Below are 22,903 nucleotides of genomic sequence, written 5' to 3' on the forward strand. Positions count from 1 at the left end.
TCCAAGCTCTTGGACCTTCCTCCATGTTGACTGAGTCAGGTGAAAAAAGTAACGCTATAAACGAGTTGAATCTCCAAAAGTTGCATTTACAGCCAGCATTTACGCTATATCAAAATCCATTAGAATAGTTACAGGTCCGGATATTCACTAAATTCACTGCACTGAAGCACCACCGCACGAAACAGTTTTTCATATGAATTTTGTGTCTTGGCCTACATTAGGACGTATACCTAGTAAAGGAAGTCTCACCTCAAATAACACACACTTTTTATTTTTTGAGTATTGAAAAGCTGGGGTTCGCCATCCATGTTTCATTTTTTAATAGCTTCATAAGGCTATATTTAAAGGAGACATCCAGAAATATTTATACGTTTTACTTCCTTTATAGAAATTTGTTCTCTTCACATATATCCAATAACAATTTGCCAATGTTTACTCAGAGTTGAAATATAATATAATTCTTTTAATAGCTCCTAAAAAAAAGGCCACTCTTTTTAAATGACTGTGAACTTGGAAGGTCCAAGAGCTTGGGCTCAGAGAACGGTACTAGAACGATGAAAATTTTCGTCTATTCTGAGGGAAAATTAACAGATTGGCGTATCTTCCCATATTTGTTTGCTATTTTCTGTTCTGAAATTTTGATATTCGTGAAATTTAATATTTGTAAATAGTGAATAATGAACCTATTAGTGCCCCATGTTGCCTGTACTTTTAACATTTGCTCAAGCAGACATTATTTTCTTCTACTGGTGCTTGTTCTTGCGTCGAGTACCAGAAACTTCAATTTTGCAGAGTTCAACATAAACTGAATTGTTTTCTAAGTTTTATTAAAATAACGTAAGCTGTTTGATCGTTTGCTTTGTTTCTATTTAATTCAACAAAGGTGAAGAAATAAAAGTGACAAAATTTCCTATATGATAATATTTCTATGATAGAATTACTGGAAACTTTTATCTCTTGTCTCAAATACGATATCTGAAATATGTAACTCTTTATTTAATAATAATAATCTATTTTGATTATGCTGCATAGTTTTGCTTCAGTTGAAGATTAAAGAAAACAATTTCAAAAACTTTTTCGAGTTCATTCATTGTACTTGTATTATGTTCTAAAAGACACTGGTGATGAAATTATCGTGACATTATTTTCGGTGACGAAATTACCTATATGGTAATATTTTGGTAACAAAATTACCGGTGACGAATTTTTCGGTGACAAAATTACCGCCACCCGGTGTTAGCATGCGGGGTCAGGTTAAATTCAATTCTACTCTGGTTATCGTTTATTGACAGTTTATCACTGTTTATTTTCATGTTTTCTTTAATTGTAGTGTTTAGTAATTTACTGTATTAAAAAAATGTTTTAAACATTTAATGATTTTTTTCTTCGTTCATGCTGTCGGGTATGTGACATGAGGGTAAAATCCACCGGGTTTCCACATATACATTCAAATCAATTGAGTAGTATTAAGAGCGAACTCAACATCGGATAATTTTCTTTAAATTCGAGTGATAAGTTTCTAAACTTAATACTTTTATCAGATTTCCAAGGGAAGGTTTTCGAATTTTCTTCCTATCCCCCAAAATAAAGGAAGTTCACTGATAGATGAAAATAAAAAGACAAATGCAATTTTATCGAAAATGACTGATTCTGCTCGTACATCAATATTTCATTACCGCTTTTATCTGGCATAAGTTATTTCTGTGGTAAAAATACAAAAAGGTTAGTTTACTCTTGCCTGTGAGTTTTTTCGAGATATTTTCTCAAACACGAGTCAGTTAATTTTGTTCGTAATTGATAAATAAATGGTTTATTAATAACCGGACAATATGACATAACTATTTTTTCCTGAAAAGATCCACAACGGGTAGTTTACTCTTGAGGGAGAGTTTTTTTTTTTCGAATTTCTGAAAAACGCCTTAGGCGATAGTTCATATTCCATAAATAAATGTTTAATTAATAGCCTGCAATATGGAAACATTCACACGAAGCAGTCTTGAAGATGAGTTTCTACTATGTTCAATATGTAATGTCTATGAAAAATATACACTATTAAGTAGCAGATTGCGTCAATTATGTCAATTCTTCTAATAATGATGCATATACTACTTATAAACATAGTAAAACGATTGAGTTGTTCGTAAAATAAATTATTTAAATGACAAGTATTGAGTGTTACATAATATTTTATGGCAATATACCTTAAGTTGACATTTATTTAGGAAGGTTTGATAGTACTCCTAACACTGAGATTGAGAAATGCTTTAATAAGTTAATATAAATTTATGAGTGTATTTCCTGTAAATGGGTGTAATTTTCAATTCTGGTCTTAGTTATGATCTCTTTTGGGCTTACATCTATTGTACTTTTGAGGTAAGTGTTCGTAAACATATCCCCATCATGATGAGATATAATACAATGTTGAAAAATATTCAACATGGCCGGTACCTCGAATTGAACCAGAACTTTTACGGCTGGGAAGCAACCATACACAAAAAAAGCTGTACAACGATTTGCTATTTGACTTAGTATGTAAGCATTAATGGTGAAATAGGATTATTATTAGATTTAAATATTTGCACAAACTGAGGTTTGGGAATATACGAAGAAAGAAACATTATATCTTGTGGTTTATTAATTCTTTTTTACGAGTTATGTCAAGATCGCGTGAATAAATAGTTACTTTCTGGACCTATTTCGCTATTAATTCTTGTAAAGTTGAGAAAGTACTTAAAATAACAAGCAGCACAGTGTCAAAATGGCAAGAATTGTCATCGAATTTCGATATTCAAACGCATTTTTTTGCTCCGTGTTATCAGGGAAATATCGGATAGTATCTTGTTCAAGGTCAGGATTACTACTATTTAAACTTACTTCGTAGGTAGCTATAGCTTTAGTGCTGGTGATGCTTTCTTCGAATAATTTTTTCAGGGAAGCGTCGGATAAAAAAAAATATATTTGCATTATTTGGTGAAGGAGTGTCCTGCACAAGAGAATTGGTCACACCCTATTAAAAATCATGTTATACTTCTCTTTTTAATATTACAACATGACTAATTATAAAGGTGTGACTTCATTTTTATAACCATCTCGACCTCTGTGTGTGTGGGGTACAACGAGATACTTTGTATCGATTGATAATTATCTGTATTTTTGGGCAGAAAGTGCTTCTACGCAAGCACTATGCCTGATATAATGTTAATATAAAAATAACAAAAGAAGAATGTTTTTAATATATGTAAGAAATATACATTATTGTATAATTGGTTGCTAAGTAGTTGTTTATAGATACTCAGTGGATTTGTTTGATTCCAAAACAGTTTATGTGAATATACGTTAAAAGAGAATCAACGAATAAATTATTTACTACTCATCATCTACTTGTGATTTCAGTATAAAAGGTGAGAATAATAGCGGATATAATTACGGAAGTTATTTTAAGATGTGAACAATTACTGCCATTGAAGATTTATTTATGTTATTAGCCGAACCAGGGTTGACGACCACCTTTGTGAGTCGTTGTAAAATTTTGGTTTACCTCACCCGGGAACTTTGTAAATTCACATCCTGAAGTACAAAGTAAGGGGTGAATTTACTTCAGTAATAAGGTTCATGTCTACGAACTTAACTATACTTAGAAGTGGTAAAATAATCACAAGAAAAAATATGATCGGTGAGGCAATGGAGAAAGAAACTGGTGACAATGGTAACGACGAACAAAATATAGCTCCTGTTGTACCTGAAGTGTTGACATTTGAAGACAAAATCTTAATGGCTTTACAGCGACAAGAACAAAAGTTAGCCCAGATGTCGGAAGAATTAAAGCATACGGTTCAGCAGAAATCCGAGGAATTAAGTAAACGGTTGGAGCAAACAGACCAAAAATCAGAAGATACGAAACAATCTGTGATCCAGGCGGTGAAAGACCTTACATTACAATTTGATGAAAAGTTAAAAAGAGTATCAGAAGATTGCCGGGATAATTACAACCATGTAATCCAAGAAGTCAATTGTGTAAAAAAGGATTTGGAAGTAATAGAATCTTCTGTACGGCAACAAAAGATTCAGGTTACGGATAATTCTAACCAAATACGTGCGAATACTCAGTGGATATCTACATTACAAGAGGAAATTAGGACGTTGCAGATTAAGGACAACGCATATCACAACAACATGACTAATGATCGTTCGGAATTCCCTTGTTCTCAAGAGATGACCTCGCATTCACCCGTAACAGATCAACGTGGACATCACATTATCTCATCTTCAAGTAATCCATCCGATGAGGACATTATTTTGGAAAGGATACATCCAAGAAATAAAGATGGGCGGAAAAGAGATGGTGGAACCACAGATAATGCAGTAGGTAAAAATTGTCAATCAACACGAACACGAAATGGTGAAAGGAAGGTAAAGTTAAGTGTAAAAATGAGTGAAATACGTGCTATGAGTAAGTTTAGTGGTAAATGTAATGAAAATGCTACCTCTTTCTTAGAAAAATTTCAAGATGAGTGCAATATAATGTGTATAGATAAATCGCAATATATGAAACTAATTCCTCATTTATTACTCCCACCATGTTCTTTATGGTTTAAAGCAGTACGAGATCACATTAATACATATGAAGAATTCAAAGCAGCGCTGATTGCAAATTACGAAAACGACTTTTTGCTTGCAAACAGAGATGCCACGATTAGAAACCAACCTTTTAATCCTCGTTTGCACAAATCTGTTGTCGATTTTGTCGTAAATACATATAACGAATTAAAAGTCGTAAATCCGTTGCAATCGGAATCCAGAGTAATTGCATCAATTCGAAATTTGCTACCGTTTAAACTACAACAGATCCTGTTTTCTACCCAGTGTATGAGTCTTAATCACCTATTAACGCTTGTCCAATGTTATGAAACTCAATACCACACTCAGAATCATCAAGCAGGATTAGGCAAAATTAAAAACAATTCAGATCACCTTGTACCTGTTCGGAATCTAAATATCCGTAATGCAGACAATACGGAATATAACCTAAGTCGAGCAAATTTCAACAATCAGAACGGACAAAATAGGCGAAGATATGTTGGGAATCCACCTAACCTAATTAATCGTGGCAATCCTTATGTTAGACCATATAATCAAAATAGATTCAAAAATAGACGAAATACATGGCGAAATTCCAGGAATATAGTAAACTATATGGATACACGTAATCGTAATTCAAGAGATGGCACTTCGCATCCAAATCAAGATAATGACACAATTCCTGTACAGAACAATAGTACGGGACATAATCATGATTGTGCGGTACAGTGTACTTTATTGGAACCATACACGAGTATGAATTTAAATTGACTGCAGTTGATGAAGTAAGGGTTAAACCCATATCAGCTATAGATTCTTATGAACATTTATCTTCAAATTTATGTGTTAATGCCAATAATGAAAACAACCCTTATGACTTTTAGATACTTTATCACGTTTGTTTCAACAAACGATAATTTTCAAATGATTTTAATTCTTTCTTGTTAATGTGAAGAATTATAGTTCGATTTATAATTGATTAAAAGCAAAGGTTATTTATATTATATCGATCTGTGTTGAAACTTAATTGTCAAAGATTATGTTAAGTATAAGATTCATTCTATTAAGCTAATTATTCGACGACTGTCTTTATGAGCTATCTTATATGTTATTCGAATAAGATCCTTTTGTATCATGACATCTTATTGATATAATGTATAATTTAAAATATCATCTAACTTAATTACTATATAATGCGCCCTGGAATGATCAAACATCTTTTTCTTAATATGATCGTTTTTAATAATGATTAAAACTATTGATTATTGTGATTTATGTTTTAAAATGTAATTGTCTTTTACAATTTTTGACTTCGCACCCTTCAGTGATTAGTTTAATAAGCGACGACGTTTCTATAATAAAAAATAAATATTAATGAAATAAAAGATTTATTATAAAAGTATTTCTATAAAGGAAGCTTAATAAAGTTATATACGAGGGTCGATCAAAATGTAAAGGACGTAATTAATAGAATATCATTATTATAAAACGGACCAGTGGTTCTTAAATATAAAAGCCAAGCTCACTTGTAACTTTTATATTCAGTCCCGTCGTCGGGCGACATTTTATACAACGAGATACTTTGTATCGATTGATAATTATCTGTATTTTTGGGCAGAAAGTGCTTCTACGCAAGCACTATGCCTGATATAATGTTAATTTAAAAATAACAAAAGAAGAATGTTTTTAATATATGTAAGAAATATACATTATTGTATAATTGGTTGCTAAGTAGTTGTTTATAGATACTCAGTGGATTTGTTTGATTCCAAAACAGTTTATGTGAATATACGTTAAAAGAGAATCAACGAATAAATTATTTACTACTCATCATCTACTTGTGATTTCAGTATAAAAGGTGAGAATAATAGCGGATATAATTACGGAAGTTATTTTAAGATGTGAACAATTACTGCCATTGAAGATTTATTTATGTTATTAGCCGAACCAGGGTTGACGACCACCTTTGTGAGTCGTTGTAGGGGGGGGGGAGGACTAATATGCAAATATTAAATTTAATGTTAAATTCGTAGTCGAAAGACATCATGTTCGATTGGATTGGGTTGGAATTTAGCGACCTCTTCAACAGCGAGGCTATATGAGAAATGAGATCCAAACTGCATGAGCTCCTGCCGAGAATCGAACAGGATGTCCCGCGCCAGAGAAGCGTACGCTGACCATATAGCCACGGAGGAGCTCTCATCATTTGCGAATTCTGATTAGGAAGTATTGGATTTAAATAGCTTTTTCTCTATGTACTGAAAATTATTATGAATTTTAATTAGGATATAATGTCTCGTTTTGTGCAATAGGAATTATTAGTTTAGCCGAAATCGTATAATGTATGGAAAGACTGAAGCTAGATTGGAATGATGATTTCTGGTGAGTCTACCAGCAAACCTCAGCAACGATTCGCGAGGACAACACAAGAACAAGTTTTCTCTTCTGAAAACAATAAGACCAGACCAGGGAGAAGGCCGTGGAAAGGGCAAGAGACCACCTGCTGCTCGAAAACCCTTTCATCTGAGCCGTTTTTACGCGCCGTATTTACGCTCGAAGTTAAAAGCAGCCAGACTTTTCGAGCGTATAAAAATTCGGTACGTAAACTTACGCCAGGTCCCATACAGTAACGTATTGACAGCTGCTAACAAGACTAGCGCATGAAATTTCATGGCTACGACGGAAAAATACGTCAATGTATGGCCGGTGTTAGTGTTAGGGGCCGTGGTGGCTCAGTGGTGAAGCGTTCACCTCTGGTGCTTGGGGTCCTGGGTTCGATCCCAGCCCCCGCCAAATGAACTTTCTGGTGGACAAACACCGTGTGCGTGGGATTCCTCGGGGTTCTCCCGTTTCCTCCCACTTTCTTTATTCCACAATTACAAACATAACTCATTATCACCGTCTGCTTTAGCCTAACCGGTATAATCGTGGGACGTAAAAAAAAGATTTCATTTAATTTTTTTACTTAGTGTTCAGAAATGCATTTACAAGTGTAGGAGTGTAGGAGTACAACAAGGTAATTTAGAGCTACTTTTTTCCCTTACAAACAGATTGGATATAGGTAACAGAATTTTGAAGAAATCATAGTGATAAGGTCAAAAGTTGCTGCCCTGGCATATCATCAGTCACTTTGAAAATAAAAATTGCCATCTCAGCTTCTGTATGTCCCTCTTGCTTTCTCCTTTCTTGCAAAAAGAGCCGAAGTCGAGTTTCTATGATGCATACTGGTGGAAACTATTTGTATCTATATCCGAAATTCGGATATATAAATATTCGGGAGATAAAAGTAGTACTAACAAGTGAATGATAATCCATATTAACCACAATCGGAGATATGAAGCAGAGAGATTCCTTCCTCAACCCCCAAGGCCATCTTCTGAAATCACTAGTAGCTCTTATGATGAGACACGTTCTTGGAAGAGGGGCCGCGGTGGCTCAGTGGTAGAGCTTTCACCTCTGGTGCTTGGGGTCCCGGGTTCGATCCCAGGCCCCGCCAATTGAACTTTGTGGTGGAGAAACACCGTGTGCGTGGGTTTTCTCTTGGTTATCCCGTTTCCTCCCACTTTCTTCATTTCATTCGTTACTTATCATCACAGTCTCCTTTGGCATAACCGTGGAACGTATAAAGATTTTATTTCATATTTTCCGTTCTTGGAAGAGTATTTTTCATAGAATGTGACGTTACAGAGTATAGTTTGAAGATGCCTAGAGTCGAGTGGTCTAACAGTGCCAAAAAAAAAAAAAAAAAAAGAATTCGTTACATTTTAGTCCAAGAATTGTGCCGGCTAGGCTAAAGGAGATGGTGATGATGAGAAATGAATGACATGGTGTAATGAATAAAGTGGGAGGAAACGGGAGAACCTCGAGAAAACCTCCGCACAAGGTATTTGTCCACCATAAAGTTTACTTGGCGCGATCTGGGATCAAACCAGGGATCTCATACACCAGGGATGAACTCTTTACCACTGAGCCACCGCGGTCCTTCTAATAGAGTCTAGTTAGTAGCTATTTACAATAGTGTATTTCATCATTTGCTTCGGGAAAGAAGGGAAAGAATAAGACTTTAAGATGAAATGGTCTTTCCAATGCCATGCAACATGTGGCGTTGTGTCTTTGGCAGGGGAATTGACTGAGGGAAACATGAATCAATGTTGTCATTCAGTTCCCTTAAATAGTCTTAAAATAATCCTAACTTTCCCATTTTTCTCCCTGAATGACTTCCCTTTCAAGGTCACCACTGCCAACATTGCATACTGTTTGAAATGTCTTTCCATCATCTTCCGAACGTACTATGTCTCCCTTCTGTAGAATGACTAATTGGTAAGCCATGAACAAAATAATGTCAAAATTGGTTCACAGCCTCAGGATATAATTTTTCCCCATTCCTACAGTCCCAAAGACGCCTTTTTTGAAGTAATATTTTTATCATTTTTAGGGTATAAATACTTTCATATTTTCAAAGATTTTAGGACATATAAATCCAAGCTCCAGTAACGGATCTAGAAGGTAAAAACTAGGGATGGCCGGTTTTCGGGTCTGAACGAATCCGGTTCTAAAAGATCCGGTTCCGGAACCGGTTTTTCGGATCCAGGTCTGGAACCGGTTCTTCGGATCCAGGTCTGGAACCGGATCCGGAACCGGTTCTGAAAATCGGATCTCCAAGAACCGGTTTCACCCTGGAACCGAAACTTTGTGACCATCCCTACGCTAAGCCCGAGCTGCTGGCAGGCTGTGAACAGTGTGCTAGATGAAATGATGGAAGCGACAGGCAGGCGCCCAGGAGGCGGCAGCTTGTCTCATTTGGCTAAATAAACTGAGTAACTGGCAAACTCATTGGCTAAACAGGCAAACTGGCCTACTCATTTAGCTAAACACCCACCCACTGGTGAACCAAATTTTTTTCTGGGGGCACAAGCGGGTCTGGGCGGGGAAGGCACAAGCGCATGGTCCTCTTTGCATTTTTTGAAGGTGTACTTTGTAGGGATGGTACCGAGACCGAGACGGACTTTTATATACCGAGACGAGACCGAGACGGACTTTTAAATACCGAGACGAGACCGAGACCGAGACAGACCTCTATAAATCGAGACGAGACCGAGACGAGACTTAGGTCAGTCTCGAAAGTCTCGGTCTCGTCTCGAATATTGATATTGATAGATACTAAAATTGCTTTCACTCAAAATTTGTTTCGTTGCTGTGTTGGATAATATGAGAACTGTTGACTGATGTACACTCATGTCCAAAATTATTGTCGCATGTCTATAAATATGTTGTTCTAGGAATATAATTTGATAATGAATCCGCCCGGTATTTCTTATAATGTTGTTATGTGTATAATCGGCAAAGACATGTATGTGGCAAATTTCATATCAAAAGAGCAGTAAATAAGATCAATAAAACGAAAATAAAACTTTCTTGTCCATTCAGCAACATTTTGCTTTACTCCTCCTAATTCTCGTATTTATAATTCTTTTCCCATGAAATTTACCACAAAGATACATTTCCTGATTATACACATAGTATCAGTATTAAAATTACTCTGCAAAATCATTATCAAATTATATTCTTAAAATAAGACAGTTATAGAAATGCGACAATCATTTTGGACATGGGTGTACATTGGCGTATTTAGGGGGTGGTTATCGGGCTCAAACCCCTACCGAAATAAATTTGTGATAATTTGTTGCATTTCACGTACAACGCAAATGTTTCTTACTCGTTCCTCAAGGCTCTCCGGAAACAAAATCCACTGCTGATGCAAATATAATTCTCTCTGTCTCTCTCTCTCTCTCTCTTTCTCTCTCTCTCTCTCTCTCTCTATATATATATATATATATAATCGCAGTGCCACCCAGGTCCGCCCTGCATAGGTTCCCGGGGCCCAATTTTAATTTTAAATGGAAGCAAGGGGTGAGTGGTACCTCGTTCGATAGACCTTGAAAAACTAAAAAGCGTTGTGGCAAAAGATCTTTCATATCGGGCACTGTATTCAAAATGGCCGACAAGACATGTTGCCTCTATCTGATACAGTTAGAACGTGCAGTACCACTAATATGAAAACGGTTGAACATAAATGAACCGAACAAAAACTCAAATAGAAAATGTCATGTGGCACATCGATTGATATTGTCGCGGAGGCTCCCATGGCCACCCTTCATTGGGGCTCAGGGCGTAACCTAAAAATTGTAAATGCAAACATGGGGTGAGTGATACCTCATTCAACATATCTTTAAAAACTAAAGAGTGTTGTTGCAAACATATTTATATGGGTTACCGTTTTCAAAATGACCACCAAGACATGGTACCTGCATCAGGTAAAACGTCCAGTATTACTAATATGAAAACACCAGAACAAATATTCGAATAGCAAATCACAGAGGGTATTTATCATTCTATAGCTCGGGAATGTTGCAACAGTCTTAAAGATGATTAGAGTGAAAGTGCCATAATGGAAAGGAAGAAATCTAACTCCTAGAAATTTATCCTAACCTCACTCCGTAAGTGAGTGAAGCGGGAAGGATCGGTGAAATTGCAAATGAGAGCCTTAGTTTTTGCAAATTGTATCTACGAAACGAAGTTATTTGAAATGTGTTTTTATAAGAGATAAATGTCTCTGTAATGGGATAAAGTATGTAAAATTCTTGTTAAATGGTACCTTCCATTTTGATTGCGGGCAATGGTTTGATGCCAAATTGAATCAACTGAAATGCGAAACCAATTTGTCGAACAATGCAATTTTAGAACTATGTTTACAAACGTTGGTTTTGTTCAACAGTCGTCTGCATGATATTGGTTCCCTTCTTTTCCTTCTATGTCTTCTTGCATGTGATAGAATATGAGTTTCACTGAGATGTCCACAGTTACATTCCGAATAACTTTTAACGGTAATTTCAGTTGTGATCCTTAGTAACGAAACGGTACATACTGATGCAGATATGTCCCAAAAATCTTGCACACATTGCGTTAAATTATCAGGGACGAAGAGGCGGGCAAAATGTTGTTAAACTTGAATTTCACCTTATTTTTATTCACCTTATTTCACTTTATTTTATTCATTATAGTACCAGTTATTTGTACACACAAGTGTTTCAGACAAACCATATCTATTGCAAATTAAAGAGAGGTTCTCATTTGAGTTTACCATTCATTCCCGCTTCACCCACTTACGGACAGAGATCGGAAAGATAATTTTCTACCATTTCCCCTTTTGCATCATGTTGATTATACTTTAATATCTTTTTTCTCCGTTGCATTGTACTCGAGCCGTGGAATGATAAATACCCTCTGTGCTTTCCTATACGAGTTTTATTCTGTTGATTTATCTCCAACTATTTTCATATTAGGGGTCTAGTGGTACTGGACGTTTTATCTGATGCAGGCACCATGTCTTGGCGGCCATTTTGAAAACGGTGACCCATATGAAAAATATTTTGATACAATACTGTTTAGTGTTTCAAAATGTATCCAACAACGTATCACTTGACCCATATTTCGGTTCAAAATTTCTAAGCTTGGCCCCCTTGAAAGGCAGCCGTGGGAGCACTGCGAGAACATTACTCGGCGCGCCCCATGCCTTTCCTGTTTCACTTTCTGACTGTTCGTTTATCTCCAACTGTTTTCATATTAGTGGTACTGGACGTTTTATCAGATACACGCACCATGTCTTGGCGGCCATCTTGAATACGGTGACCAATATGAAAAATCTTTTGCCACAACGCTTTTTACTTTTTAAAGATCTATGGAACGAGGTCTACTAGCCCCATGTTTCCATTTAAAATTTTAAAGTTTGGCCCTGGTACCGCATGAAGGGCGGTCCCGGGAGGCGCCGCGACAACACCATTCGGTGTGCCCCATGGGATTTCCTATTTGAGTTTTTGTTCGGTTCATTTATGTTCAACCGTTTTCGAGATATCTCCGTGGAAAAATTAAAATGGGCTATCCTGTATATATATATATATATATATATATATATAGCCACGGACCCAGTATATGCTCAAGGGAGGGGCTAAACCATGGTTTGCAGCTTTATCCAGTGTAAAGAAAGTAGGATTGAAACCCATTTTATCCAGTGTATACCTGAGCCATAAGGGGCGCTATAGTCCCTATAGTCCTCCCCTATTATGTGATATATATATTAAAAATGCTGAAATTTTGTACCAAGTTCGGAAATTCTTCTAGATACTCTGCAATATCACTAGATAAACAATGTTGCTAAATCAAAATAAAGTTGTATTTACTCAAATTGCGTTACGTAAAGTATTACATATTTCTAATTTAGTTATTTAACAAAACCACAATAGCCCATACATTATTTAGTGTAACAAAGGACAACACAGTATCATTAACATCAACAATTTGGAAATCTCAAATAACTCAAATGGCATGGACGGTGCAATGCGCATCAACTGTATCTTAGCGTCAAATACTGTGATCATGGTATAATATATTTCGAATGAAAGAGGGAACAAAGTTACAAGAAATGGAAAATTTAAATGTTTCTAGACTTTACTTCGAAAACGCTGACATATCACGTCAAATCATGCAGATGCTTCCAAAAGACTTTAATGCTTATAACGCCATTTACAACAATTGTTATTTCAAATCGTTTCAGAGATACCAAACACATTGGTAGTGATTGCTATACTGCTTAAAATGACGTATTTGTATTAAATTTTTATAATGATTATTGCTTTCCTTTGCTTCTATAACTTTACAACAATAATTTTTGGTGGTTTTAATTACAAGTGGCAGTTACATTATTTTAAGCAGCGTTGCCTACTTAAATAAATTGCTAAATATTATTCTAAATATGTGCAAATAACGTAGATGAACTGCAAGATATTTTAAAATTACTAGTAGTTTGTTTTATGGTGCAAGAATGCTTTCAAGAGAAGACGTTTTTCATAGTCTTTGGGCTACTTATAATGTTCATGTTTAATTCTTCGTTCCAGCAATACATGTAAATGCAAATTGTAACTGAAATTAAATGTAACTGATACATTTCCAGTAACACTAGTTGTTCCCCCTAAGCCTAAGGCCTGGTGTACACTTTAGATTAAGACCGTGTTTAATTAAAAGTTCTAATTACACCCTAATTACATTTCACTTGGTTTAGTTTGACCACCGATCACCTCAAACTCGATCCATACCATATAGCTATATGCAATTATTCAAGAACTTACAGTTAGTAATACGCAGTGTTCACTTTTGTTTTGTTTTGTTTTAGTTTAACGTCCCACAGTTATGCTAGGGCGGCTAAAGGAGACGTGGAGCTAATGATTATAGTGGAATCCAAACCACTTCGGTCGTTCAACTTTACCCCTACTGGAAATCAAACTCAAGACCACGGGAACCGAAATCAAGAGTGCTAGCCGCTAGACCAAATGGGGGTTCTTACATTATGTTGATTTAAATAATTCAGTCAGTGTTGCCAGATCCGAAGATTAAAAAGTAGCGTGTCTGTACTGCGAAAGTAGCGAATTCGAACTATTTGTAGCCCAAATATACAGAAATGAATATTGATGATGCTAATGAAATAATTTAAGATGAGCTGGAAAATGTGCTGGACGTATTGCAAGAAGAAATCATGATCGACGGACGAAAACAATTTTAGACTGGACACCACAAGACAAAAACAGCCTAGGAAACCTCTGCATACAAGAAGGTGTGACAAAATCAAGAGCCACTGAGGAGTAACCTGGAAAAGAATTGCCCAAGTTAGATAGTTGTGAAGACTTGGAAAGACCTTCATCCAGCAATGGATTGATAATGGTTGATTATGATGATGGTGATGATTTTATTATATCTAAACCTCGGAGGTAAACTAAACCAAGTCATAATTTCGTAATTTTACAGAAGCGAAAAACTAATTCCTCAACTAAGACTATATATATATATATATATATATATATATATATATATATATATATATATATATATATATATATATATATATATATATATATATATATATATATATATATATATATATATATATATATATATATAACTTTTACCAGGTAAGGTAGGGTAAAAATGGATCCAAAATTTAATGAAAGTCATAGAGCGAAAAAAGTATTTTTCACTATTCAATCTATCATGTTGCAGCAAAACTACGAAAATTAATACAAAAGAAAACTAGAAAGTTAAGAATCACTTGTTTTGGCGAGTGAGAAAAACGTAGATACAGATAACTCGAATTACCTATATACTTATATCATATGTATGTCCATGTTTCGCAAGTAATTTTTAATCAATATAAAATTTCAACGTAATGAACGCAAGATTAGTTTTCTCGAATAAAGATTGCATGCACCGTTGAGAGCTCAGGAATAAGATTAATCTATGTTACGGCACTGGATATGTGCTTACGTAATGCATTACGACCTTATGAACTTGTATAAGAAACAGAATGCACTTAAAATGAGACGCGAATTATGCGAAACATCGGACTTTGAATCTAACTTGTTTTGTGATTCAACTCGAGACCTCACATAGCAAAGATGAGTGTAGTAGCTCCCACCACAAGGTTCAGGACGTTTAGGTTATAAAGTGTCAATTAAACAAGGAGATGTGAAATGGTAATAAAGCATTTCATCAATTTCAAACAAAATACGTATATTGTAGTAATAATTTACCCTATTAATAATTTACCCTATTTGTTAAGATAATGAACGTTATATTCTGTTTTTAAAATGAAAGTCAAAGCAGAATGTATTGGATAATAAATGAGAAATTGTAAAGTTTCAATTTCGGTACGATTAAATACATTCGTGCTGCTATGTGTTGTGTTATCCGTTAGGAGGTATTGAACAATTCTGATTCAAAGGAAGGAAATAAACTACTGTATAGTACTGGATTTAATTTAATAGAGTTTAAATGTATAGGCAGTTCTGAGACTGTATGAGACAAAATCTATTGCTGAAAGTGAAATATGGGTTCTATTAGGGCTTTAGAGTGATATACCCACTGATCATTGAACCTGGAATACGCGCATGGAAAGCATTGGCACTAGCAAATTAGCTACGAAGAGGTACACCATACCATAATAATAAAAATAAGCGGAAACGACAGACTGTACGAAAATAATACTTTCACTATTTTAATTTCACACTATTTATTTCGAGACTTTCGAGACGAGACCGAGACTTGGTACTCGAGACCGAGACCGAGACCGAGACCGAGATCGAGACAAGCATCTGTTGACCGAGACGAGACCGAGACCGAGACGGTGATTTTTTACTCGAGACGAGACCGAGACCGAGACCGTTATTTATCAATCGAGACGAGACCGAGACTGTACAAAGTCTCGTCTCGTCTCGTCTCGATACCATCCCTAGTACTTTGTGCCTCCTTTACGGGTCTTTTGGGCTTTCGGATCCAGGTCTGGAACCGCTTCCTAAGATCCGGTTCTGGAACCGGATTTCTGATCCAGGCCTGGAACCAGTTCCTAAGATCCGGTTCTGGAACCGGATTTTCGGATCCAGGTCCGGAACCGGTTCCAGAACCGGTTCCGAAAACCGGATCTCCGAGAACCGGTTCTTCGCGGAACTTTGTGGCCATCCCTAGTAAAAACCAGGGTCATCCTGAACCTAGACTATGCTAGGTATATCAGAAGTGTGCTATAAACTTTCAAGAATATATAAATAATAGCTTTAATTATTTTTGTCACTCAAAAAAAAAACCGGGAGAGCCTAGGTCCCCCCGGTCAGCAGCTAAATCCGCCACTGCCAAGCTCTGTTTATCAGTAATATATGATATTGCTTCACTTTCCAGATATTACTTTAAATTGCATACAGCACCAACCTATTATATATTCTTTTCGTCTTCTTTATTTGTATGAGAATATTTTTTTCCTTGTGTTTCAAATCACTCTAAAGAAATACTTTTTCTTACGTAGTCGCTTCAGTTTTAATTATATTTTTCGTTTCTTACTCTACAAAGGGTATGTTTGTATAGCCATAATCGATAACGCTATGGGCTATGAAACAGCCATCTCTCTCGCTATTTGTGTTTTCTCGCGTTATCAAACTTTATTAGCTGGATTAATTTATCATCCTGGTCAAACCATCCGGTGCCATTTCATCTCCTCGAAAACCATTAACCAGTTTGGTCAGAGACTCTTTTTCCCTTATAGAGCCACGACGATGAAATTGGTTTGTTCATCATGCATGATAGAGCGGTTGTGCTCTTTCAAACTAGCTTTTATGGAGATAGATGTTTAAATCAAACAAGAATAAAGCCAATGGAATAAACAACACAAAACATGGCGTCACATTAGAAATTAACTGACGCTATAGTTTAAGGAAAACGATGTTTATCGCCACAGAAACAGTTTATCCCTTGTATATCAAAATATACAAGTGACTTTATGAGGTGTTTTTACATCATTTTTATTTGTGTAAATTATAGCACAATACAGTTCAGCATCTTGTTCATGTCACATGTATGTCTCTTTGTTACGTAAAGGTTTATAATATGTCTGCAAATTAGTTTGCATTAATACAGGTATTCGTGCGAAGAAAGGGGAGAGCGAACATGGCAACCTATTCTAAGTGGGCACTGTATAAGCTAAGCAAGCTATAGCTTAGGCCCCACTCTCTCTAGGACCCCAAAAAAATTAAATGAAAAAACTGAATGTATATTTTCAAAATACAAGATGAACAATAAGTAAAATAAAATCTATACATAGCAGCAGTACATCATGTTGTGTAAGCTTCTATGATGTAAGTAATGGAACCTCTTCTGCTAGCCTGCTTCCTAAAATATCACTAATGTCTTCATTTCTGTACAAAAGGTGAGTAAGTTCATCTGGACACATAAAGAACCCCAACCCCATTACCTTCATTAGCTTACAACGATATTGTATATCTGACATCTGTGAATTACTTTCATTTTTAATTGTAACTATTTTGGACAACGGTGCTTAAAAGTGCACAACATGTTATGAAGAAGAAGAGGAAAAAATGTGGAATATATGCTGAGATAGATTGATATACATGTAATGGTAGTGGCCATAACTAGAGATAATTGGTTGTTTCGTGTTGCTATGACAATAGAAAGATTATTATTCATGGACTTTTGAGAATAAAAGTTAGTTGTTCTATATATTTGACGAGCCTAAGTTCCAAGATATGCAATTGTTAGTTTTTGCAATTAAGTGTATAAAGTACCAAATCGTGTTGACTTACTCGAACTGTGGGCAAATATATGTAACAAAAGGGAATCTTACGATTACATATTTTTAGATGGTGTTTTCCGCCAAGGAACCTTGAGATTTGTGTGAAATAAAGTAAGCAATCTCATAAATAACCGTCAACACGGAGTACAGTTTACGAAGTACGAAGTACGAAGTAAAAGGAAAATTTATAGGAATATTAAAATGGATTTACCCAGAGTCGAAAATAATAATGATGAAGTGTTGGAACACCAGGATCGGATACATCAACGAACGTGGCTGACCTTATAAAACAGCTAGGTCAATGCTTGTCACAGCAAATGAATACTAAATTTGAGCATCTGACACAGCAAACACAACAGATGGATATTAGGTTTCAACAAATGGATAGCAAATTTGAACAAATTACGCAGCAAATGAACACTAAACTGAAAGAAACAGACTGTAGGATGACTGCAAATTTTGCACAGATTTACAATTGTACAAAGTTCAGTGGAAGTGGTTGAAACCCAAGTTAATGAGCAAAGCAACCAAATTAAAGTATTACAGGAGGAAATAAACACTATCAACGGAAGGATCATTACCATAAATGATAATCCTGATCAGATCACCAATAGCGAACATAAGCCAAATGAACCCAGATAAGCTTCGGAAGAAACTGATATACCGGAAAGCTGTACTGAGAAGGATGATAGTGCTTCTAGAACCGGGAAAGAAGAAAGAAGACAGTATTCATCACATCGCCGGAGAACCAGATACGTAAAGTCTAATCATCATCATTTCAGATTTAGTGAAAAAAGGTCTTTAACGAAATTTAGAGGAAGGTCAGAAGACATACCTGCAAGTGTATTTTTAGAAAAGTTCGAAGAAGAATGCGATTTAATTGGGGTAGACAGATCCAAATTTCTTAAGATTTTATCACACGTTTTGCTACTACCGTGTACTGTTTGGTTCAAAGCGATCAGGGGGAGTTTACGCAATTATTTAGAATTTAAGAACGCACTGCTTTCCAATTTTGAGAATGATTTTATGTTGGCAAACCGAGACGCTTTGGTTCGAAACAGACGGTATGATCCAAAATTGATAAGAATCTTACTGATTTTGTGATTTCCGTATATAATGGGTTGAAATTAATTAATCCATACCAACAGGAATCACGAATCATAGCATCGATACGGATATTGTTACCTTTTAGGTTGCAGCAAATATTGATTTCTGCACAATGCATTAATTTCAATCGTCTAATTATGATAGTACAAAATTTTGAAAATCAATCAATAGTGCAAAGTAACACTAATCGAAACCAAATTAATAACAACCGAAGCCAAGCTGATCATATTCCAATCCGAAATATCAATGTACGTGAAGAATATAGTCTTAATGTAAGAAGTAATGATAGATTCAATTATACCGGTAATAGAACCGAACCCAATTTCAGAAGAAATATAAATAGTAATCGTATAACATTTAGAAATCAGGTAAACAGTACATCTAATTTTTCTCGAAATGGATTTCGTAACCATTTCATAGGTGGCAGAAATTCTCAAAATAGAAACCAAGGTACCATGGAAGAAAATAATAGGCAGAACTGTCTAGAAGAATGTGGCGTGTAATTTAACTTGACCGAATTCTTTGGTAATATAACTCAAGCTAATGTTGTGGTGTCCGAGAAAACATATTCAATTGATTTTTGTTTTATTTCACTTTAAATATCGTAATGATTTCATTTGTCATTCGTACTTTGTATGAATTCTATACAGATAATATAAATAATGTTCTTAATGTAACTGAATGCGAATATTGCCTATCAGAGTTATGCTAACTATGCCTTAATAAATAAAACATGTTATATTGTATTCTAACCCACATAAACTTTGCTAGTTCTAAATATAATAATTTCTTTATTTGTATTATTCCGTTATATTAATCAAGTCTTGTTTTATTTTAAGTATTGTTATGATTTCTTTGTAATTCGCTTCACTTATCAATATTGTTTTCAAAACCTTTTATAATTATCTTAATTATGCCTAAATGAAAGAAATACGTTATGTTACCTTTCAATATACTTTAATTTAATTTTTCTATGAGCTCCGATGATATTGAATTAAAGAATCTATTTTGGGACCTAAATAATCAGCAAAAGTATCGCCTTCCTCTTCGTCGATAATTATATAGAATTAAAATAGAATTGATTATTAAATGAAAGATCATTGTTGAGACAAAATGAAATTAATATATATATGTATTATATTTTATGTATGTGAGAGCTATTCAGAAAGTAAGGAAACCACGTATATAAGATATGTAACGGTCCAGGATTCTTTCTTCAATTGTAATCAATTTAAGAAGTCCTCGTCGGGAGCCATATATACAACGACATTATATATCTGACATGTTGTATATCTGACATCTGTGAATTACTTTCATTTCTAATTGTAGCTATTTTGGGCAACGGTGCCTAAAAATGCACAATTTGTTATGAAGAAGAAGAAAAAATGTAGAATATATGTTGAGATAGATTGATATTCATGTAATGGTAGTGGTTATAACTAGAGATAATTGTTTATCTCGTGTTGCTATGACAACAGAAAGATTATTATTCATGGACTTTTGAGAATAAAAGTTAGTTGTTCTATATATTTGACGAGCCTAATTTCCAAGGTGTGCAATTGTTAGTTTTTGCAATTAAGTGTATAAATTAAAGTACCGAATCGTGTTGACTTACTCGAACTGTGGGCAAATATATGTAACAAAAGGGAATTTTAAATAACGTTACAAGCATAGGGCCCCACCAAACCTAAATCCAACTCTCGCTACAAGCAAAGTGTGTACCTATATTGCTTGAGAGCAGAATAAAGCTTCTTGGCAGGTAGGAAGAAGGGCCCATTAGCGAAGGTGAGTATATGTGTAGACGAAGATACTTATAGGACTAGAGTTTGTGTAAGGATTACAGCTGGATATATTAATCTGTATTTGACTGCCCTTTTTCATAGGATATCACAACTGCACACAATGAACATAGGGGAGGTGGTGCTGAGAGATCCCTTATTAGGGGGTTGAAGTGCCGCCGTGCGTGCATTAGCCTCGCAAACCCGTCACAGATCATTGGTTCTGGTACTTTTGTAGTGCCTTACGAAGGAATTTCAACGATGTGAATGAAGTAGGTAATTATTGCAACCTTTACCGGGGAAGAAGAAAGACTTTCAAATGGTAATGTCTGTCTTGTACATGATCAACAGGGCTAGTAATGTACAGTGTACCTGAAATTATAGATAAGGAAAGGTAGGGAGGAATTGGGACTCTATCGTCTCTCTAGGGTTAATGGAAGCCTTCGAGATATCTCCTAAATGGGCGAGTAATGTGTTCCCTTGGAGCCGGGAAATTTGTTGCGTAAGTGGTACATTGGCATGAATTTTAAGTTATCTGAGGTAGGAGGGTCGCTACATAACAAGCCTTCCTACAGATTGATGGGGTTCTCGGATTACGGTTGATCTGCCTGGCTTTGGGATTTGATAATTTGTAGATCATACACTTCAAGGAGGAAGTGAGCTTGCCCCAAGCACCAACACAGCTTACGCTGGTAGATTCCTTGCTCTGTACGGGAGTTACCTCAACTAGTCGATATAAATGAGAGACATTCTGGAACCATAAAGATCGAGTCTAAACTCTTCTGAAGGTTCTGAATGGTTCAAGGAGTGAAAGTAAGGATATTTCACTTAATTCATTCAGTCCACGATTGAGTTACATCAGTCAAAGTAAACGGAGCTCGGTATAATTATCGGAATAATGAAAATATCTCGCAGCATTAAAGGAAGAAAAAGTGTAAAACTGAATTTGTATGTATAAAAGTAGTAGAATGTACATATAAGGAAAAGAAAAATCACGTACTCAGGGTATGGTTATACCGAAACTTTCCTATCTCATCCTTCCCTTTTTCTCCTTCAACAGTTTCGTCGTTAAAGGACAGAAAAGCAAAACACATTGTTTTAAATGAGACCTTGTGATACCGCATGGTGAATCAAGCTTCTCAGCTCTTTTCCTTTTCCAAAAAGCAACGTGTTTGTTTTTTTGTAGTGGACCCTTATTGATAGCTCACACGGACATACATAGCAGTTATGTTTGGTCAGTTACGTTCAAAACAGAGTTGCATACAATTTCCTTACAAAAAATGCGCTATTTCTACGTGAGCCGCAAAGAAGTCTTTGAACGTTCTTGCTGTAAACCATGATTTGTCTCTGAGTGAGGAAAGTTAATCGCCAAAGTTGCCATAAACACTTTGTTCCATAAAGAATGATTCGAGATAAGAAAATTGAATAGGAAGGGTGCAGTAGAAAAATTTCATCACAACCTTATGAAGTTTTAATACTACTAGTTATATATCCTATTTAGTTTACCAAGGTAATTATTAATCACAACAAAACACCAAATAGCTACAAAGGTAATGAATACTATCTAGAACAGTGGTTTTCAATCTGGGGTGTGAAAAGAGAACAAAGGAGCGCAGGCTATGACAGAAATAAAATGTGAAATTGTGATTGAAACCAAACTTGTAATACTAAGCCTTTACACTAAAGATTTAGCAAACTTCAAAACGCTATATTTTTAACATCTTTGTGTTTTCTATCCCTATTCAAGATATCTACTTTATTAAAAACTAAATAATTATGCAAATTATGTTTTCTACAAAATTACCAAAACTGAGTTCAAAATAGTATTTCAGTGTACAAGATGGAGTTCAGAATCTTGTCAAATAAGGACAAAGGAAAAAACTAAATATGATGATTTTGAAATTGCTTTTCCTTTACAAGTTTCTCGATATTGGTGAAAAGTTTGACAAAACACAACTGAGATTAATTTTTACTTCCAAACGGTTACGATATTATGATTTTATTATCAACGTCGAAAATCCTAATTTAGAGAAGTAAGTCTTTGAGAACTGAACAAGAATCGTTAAGGCTTTTTTGCTACTCTTGGGTAAACAGGTATGAAACAAACCCAAAATAATTCCAAAGATGTTGACTGAAACAGTGCTTTGGTACCTGAATCACACTTTAATTGCTTCCCACTGAATTCCATATAGAAGTAAATCCACTTCAGTGGTGAAAGGTGTTCTTGCTAATTTGCAATGCCAGTCTTCACATAAAACAG

This window comes from Thermobia domestica, chromosome 14 (assembly GCF_964235325.1).
Source record: "Thermobia domestica chromosome 14, izTheDome1.hap1.1, whole genome shotgun sequence".
NCBI lineage: Eukaryota > Metazoa > Arthropoda > Insecta > Zygentoma > Lepismatidae > Thermobia > Thermobia domestica.